We start from the raw sequence: 6,106 nt of genomic DNA, 5'->3' as shown, positions 1-6,106 counted from the left end.
CTCTCTCTCGCTCTCTCTCTCGCTCGCTTGCACGCGCACACACACACACACACACACTCTATGTCCTCTCTACACACACACACACACTCTCACACACACACACACACACACACGATGCGCAAAACTCCGAATTTGAACTGTCAATAGCAAATACTTAAACTAATAGCAAAACAGTAGCTGATTCAGAAGCGCCAGATTGTCATAGCAAAGTCAGAATTACCTCCTCTCCTAGGTTCACGAAACGGTCATCCATAAAATGCATTGCTGTTCTGTTGTAAGTGATCTTAAAGATTCCTAAATGCATCTACTTTCGGAAGGCCAAATAAAGTGCTTTTGCTTTCGCACTGAAACACACAGCGTCTCCCTGACATGTCTGCTTCAACACTAACATAAGTTATAATCTGTGATCATGTCCCCACTGGATGCAACAAATGCCTCGTTTATAATGGGTTTTCATGTTTTTGTCTCGTCGCTCCGGCCGGACAGGGCATCACAATTATGGTAAGGGGCGTAACATTTCCGTCACACGCTTGAGGTATTCGGCCAATCACAACGCACTGGATAGCCGGCCAATCAGCGTACACCTCGCTTTTCAGAACAATGAGCTTTGTAAAAATCGACGCGTTTCAGAAAGACGGGGCATAGAGGAGAAACAATAATGTACAGTATGTGGAAAATAATGTGCTTTTTAGCAACATCATATGACCCCTTTAAGATATGTGGCACAGTCATGATAACACTATCTTGAAAAAACATATGTGACCCATAAGCTTTGCTGAAAGTCTGACATGATTATGTCTACACTAGAGAAAGATTTCCCACAATGACAGCTATTTTATTTTATTTAAATATTTTACGCATTAAAAAACCAACATGCATGGCATTTCAAAAGAACATTTGATGACGATAAGATATTATAAAACGCAAAAACGATTTAATGAGAGTAATTATAAGGTCTGCAGGAGACTGACGGTCTGTAAAATTACAAAACCCTTGGTTCATGCAATAGTGCGGCTGCCCCCTGGAAAAGCATGGCCATATAACGCAAACAGCCTATAGGACTCCTCATCCATGTGCCCGCGCAGACTACAGTCCCACCCATGCGTGAGACTCACATGGAGAAACAGTGACCTGAAATCAGAGCTCACAGCTCAGTTTTACTCGTAAGAAGTACTAGGCAAATTATACTAAAACAGTACAACAGGCGTCTGCAGTCATGTTTGTTTCTGATAATCACTTTATATATGATAAATCTGACGTTATGCAGTGTCCTTACGTGCACTGTCACTTAATAGACAAGCCATAAAGTCCATTCAAATACACTCAAATTATCACTGACAAATACCGCTTCTTTTCAAAGCAAAACAAAGGCGTCCATTCAGTGCTTAGTATGATCTGCAATATAACCTTTGCTGGAAACTATTGTCAACCACAGCACGTCAGTAGCACCGCTAGCGTGAAATGTTACTTTTACCAACAAAGCATATGAAAACAAACAAGAGACTCAAATTACAACGACGACAGGCCAACAGTAAGTTTAAAAAGTTTGCTGCGATGTGTAATAAAACATAGAGCGTGTAAAAGGTCTTGTACATAGCCGTGTTGTGGCGTGAGTTAAACCCACGCAGGTTGTTACCATGAGCGCTTCAGATTAGCCGTACAAGCTAACGGCAGCTAACGGTCACAGCACGCGACTAACTTGCAACAGCTTTTAACACTAAACAAGCCACCTAAACGAGTGCTAAAGAGCTGTAGAAACAAGTACACTGTTCTAGAATATCCTGATATGACACAGATAGGTGAAACTGAGCACAGACAACAACGTTATACCTGCGCGCTGATGATGACGGCCCTCAGGAAAACTGGATATACTTCAAATACGACTTTCGTGGCAACTCTTTTCCGGTCATAATCCGGGCTCGGTTCGTATGGATAAACTCTCGTAGTCTAGTTGTGTTGATCTTTAAAGCAAGTAGCAAAGAGAAAACTTGAATTCCCGTGAGTTAAGTGTAAATCGTTATGACTGCCGACTACTGTTGCTTGAACGCAGGCGCCATTTCCATAGCGCTGCAAAACGACTTCTGCGCATTCATCTGCTCCAGCCAAATCCCGCGCCACAAACAGTATCGCGAGATTTCAAGCACCTTTCTTTGATCGGTGACTGCACATTTGTTATTACAGTCACTTATTAAAAGCACGTGAGAGCGTCTTTCGTGTGCAAATAATAACATTTTGATGTGATTTTTCTTTTGTTTGTTTTCCTAATATTAAATCCTAAAGTGATATGAATTGTTTCCTCTCATAAATCATAAAATAAATAATTAGCCGAGTAAATATCTTTATAAAAATTCTAATAATAATACATCTGTGTGCACTTCAAAAGGACACATAAATATAGTAACTATGCAATTCAAATAGTTTCATGTCATATAATCTTTACGCAGTGATTTCATAAATGATCTCATATCTGTTGCTCCGTTTTTGTGGTATTCATAAATATATATTGTGCTTGTAAATGCAACATTAATTAAGATGTTAAAAGCTGTCTGGTTAACTACTCCTCTTTGACCACTAGCTGTCAGTCTAACATGTCTCATTTGCAAACAAACATACACTGTATATATATATATATATTATTTTATTAACATGCTATGTGATGTAAAATGTTAGTAAATTGCGTATGATGTTAATTAATATTACAATAATAAAAAATGTAACAATTATTATAGCAAAATATATTTTTTCTGTATCTCAATGTATGTTTCTTTTCTGTACTATTTATTCGGCATTACCCTTTTTTGAATTGTCTGTTTTTATGTTGTGGTGGGAGGAGCTAAACTGTATATAAACTCTTTTATTTTATGCACTGTGAATATATTTTGCACCAGGAACCACATATTTGCTCTATCCAGGTAAGCACTCTTGAACTGTACACCATTGTCCCAGTCATCCTGTTTTCACACCTCTGATTGTAGCCTAATTTTATTTTTCCACCTTTCACTATAAGGGCAAAGGGAGACTTTCTCTCTTTCATACTCTCTCCCGCTTCTCTTTATTCCTCCCTCCCTCTCCTCTATTTTTTCCCCCTTTTCTTGGTGGCCACTTCATGCTAAGATTGAGCTCAGAGGTTATGCAATTCCCATTTCCCATCCCCCACACACATCCTCGCTCTTCCCCATCACTGGATTGCCAAAGTGAATAAATATGAATCCCTGGAAGGAAGAACTAACACGTCTTATCATCACAGTGTTTATAGTAAGCTTTACAATGAGGGATGTGTGCACGTGTTTATGTATTTAAATCATTATTCAAATAATATCTGATGTACAAATGGATTCAGAATAGTACAAAAATCCAGTGAGTCAGAGTTAGAGTGCCTTTGGAGCTGCTGTCAGCCTTTGTTAATGAGTTCTGGCTAAACGACGCTGGAGATGGTGTGTGTATAGAAGCGTGAACAGGGGATGCGAGATGTAAAGGGGGCGATGAGGAGGTGGGCTGGGAGATGATGAAGAACAGGCCAGCGGAGGGCTGTGACTCAGAAGAGAGGGTGGTGAGAGTGGGTGTCACTGAATAATGATCCAGTTCAATCAGCACCTGCGCTGAAGAGCAAATTATGTATCAAAGAATTGTCACATCCCATCTGCTTCACAGGCTAAATAAGGTTACCGATCACAGGTGAAATTTTTTGCCTGAGAGAGCGGGAGCGATAAAGTAGAAATCGCTGGCAGATATTCAATTAAGAATATTAACGAAAATGAATTTACTATTGCATTTAAAGAGCCTGGCTTTTAGTCCTTGTGTGTAATTTTTGAGGCCACCTATGCAGCCCAGCTAACATGGAACGCTCTCACAACATTCTAGGTTCTCTTAAAGTTATGGACAAACATTCTTTCAGTAATGTTAATAGAAAGTTCACTCAAAGTTATCTGGTATTTAAAAATGTTCTCAAAACTTCAGCACAAAAATATCATTTATGGCACATTTACTGAAAAAAAAAAGTTGGATGTTCGTCTAAGATGATTTAGAGACCATTCAAAAGTAACATTTCCATAATATTTGCAAAATAATAAAATGGAACATTCCCCTTAATGTTGTCTTTAACATTCACATAACCAAGAAAAAAAAGAGAGAATGTTCAGAAATTATGTTAACTGGGTATAAGATTTTTTTTTTTGATAACTTTTACTAATTACCTTTTAGCAGATATGTGCATTTAAACTGACTTAAAATATTGATTCATCTTGCACTCATATGGCCAATAAACTGCTTACTTTAATAAGAACATACTTATTTTAAATACCACCTGCTTTTTGATTAGCAAGTTGCAAATAGTTTATGCCATGGAAAAAAAGTTTTTAATTAGTAAACATTTTTTAGCTTATAATTTACTTGTTTTCCTGAAACAATATCTAAAATCAACAAAATAAATGAACTCTACCATATAAAAAAAGATTATTATATATAATATTAATATTAAAATAAGTTATTCATATACATAATTTTATTCATAGATTGTATTTTGAATATAAGCTCATTTGTTTTTAAAACAAGTTAAGACAATATGACACAGCATGTAAGATACTTTTCTAAGCTTTTAATTTGTTCATCATTGCATGTCTAATATCTTGTTTGAAATATTACCATCTCTATAAGAACATGAATGATGGAGGGAGTCGTTGAGAGAAATTTAGGGAAAATTACTCTTAAATTGGAAATACCTGCTTCACAAAAACATAACTAATGGTGCCACACTCCTGCCAAAGGCTGAGAGAAAATACAATATTTGAACAGTCTCATTACTCATTAAGAATAAGACGTTTTTGCAGAGTGGCTGTGATGTAAATTAAGCCTGTTGCCTATTTAAAAAAAAAAAAAAAAACTATTTTCAATAGGAAATTTGTCAACACAGAAAAGGAAGCTGCACTTTTTTCAAGGGATTTCACATGCTCTTTAGAAGCTTTTTATAATGTCCAATCATTCTCCAGAAATGAAAATGGAACCACTTGATTATTGTACTTGCATGAACTAATTTTGCAGTGTGATGTCAGCATCTCTAGACACCATTTTCTAACTCAGCAGTGTAAAACACGGTATCAGTGTACATCTAGAAGCCACTGATGCATATCCGGCAAATGCATTTTCACAAATGTGGCAGAAGAAAATCATCAAGAGATTGTAGAGCAGTAGGGTGTCTCTGATAAGAGCAGAAAGATATTGCAGTCTTGGCTGATGGTGCTTTCATGTGTGTTTTGCTTTTGAGGTTGTGCGATAAGTGCCATATGAAAGTCAGGACTCAGGCTATACGCTTGAGAACATCTCTTTCAGTTTGGACAGCAGAGGACATTTATCTCCATCTGACGAGAACAGCATTGTTTCCTTCTCCACAAAGAGAAAAACAAAAAACACGATTCATTGGATGATGCTGCGTTTCAGCCTGGTTGTTTATAGCATCACAAGCGAAACCATGTTTGTTGACCAGCATCACTGCAGTTGTTATGCTAATATTTTAAATAACTTTGTAACAGGAATATGCTTTTGTTGTAATAATAATAAAAAAGTATTTCTATAAAAAGGGTGTTTCAGACTTTCAGAAAAGAGCAGAAATAAAACATTTAATTACATTTCTGATAACATTTCAAATAACATTTCTGAAACAGAAATAAAATACAGAGCTGAAATTAGCCATTTCTCAGTGAGGGACTGACATTTTTTTTAAAAGCTTTGAAATTGTGAGAATAAAATAATTATGCAATTTTATCAAATGTTTTCAAATGAGACAAACCAACCAGTACCACAAAAATCACAGAATCAAATCTAAAACTTACTGATCTTTGTGCTGGTTTCCCACCAAAATTATGTCACTTCCTGGACAGTGATGTCATTAAAGAACTATATATATATTTTCTCTCCAGCCAAAATTATTATGGTTTGGTTCAAACCTTAAATTTTTATTCTATATACTTCAGTCAAAAACATTCATACAATGTAATTAAAAAAAAAAGAGAGATTATTTAATATAAAACCAATCATTATATTTTCTTTAATCACAGGCCAAAATGCCACTTAATGTGTGTGTGTGTATATATATAAATATATATATATATAT

At 36.1% G+C, this 6,106-nt stretch overlaps 1 protein-coding gene across 2 annotated transcripts in view; it reads right to left on the bottom strand.

Annotated features, from left to right (window-relative positions):
- Positions 1-2,073, bottom strand: part of ahctf1 (AT hook containing transcription factor 1) — a 23,845-nt gene extending 21,772 nt beyond the window's left edge. For both annotated transcript variants that reach the window (XM_016534839.1, XM_016534845.1), the window contains exon 1: positions 1,831-2,073. The gene's annotated coding sequence lies outside the window, so the exon portion shown is untranslated. The remainder of the gene's footprint in view (positions 1-1,830) is intronic.
- Between the last annotated feature and the right edge of the window lie 4,033 nt (positions 2,074-6,106).

The sequence above is a fragment of the Sinocyclocheilus rhinocerous genome, unplaced genomic scaffold, assembly GCF_001515625.1.
Source record: "Sinocyclocheilus rhinocerous isolate Xijiao unplaced genomic scaffold, SAMN03320098_v1.1 scaffold1004, whole genome shotgun sequence".
NCBI lineage: Eukaryota > Metazoa > Chordata > Actinopteri > Cypriniformes > Cyprinidae > Sinocyclocheilus > Sinocyclocheilus rhinocerous.
The sequence above is the reverse complement of the archived record's forward strand: the minus strand, read 5'-3'. Positions and strand labels throughout refer to the sequence as shown.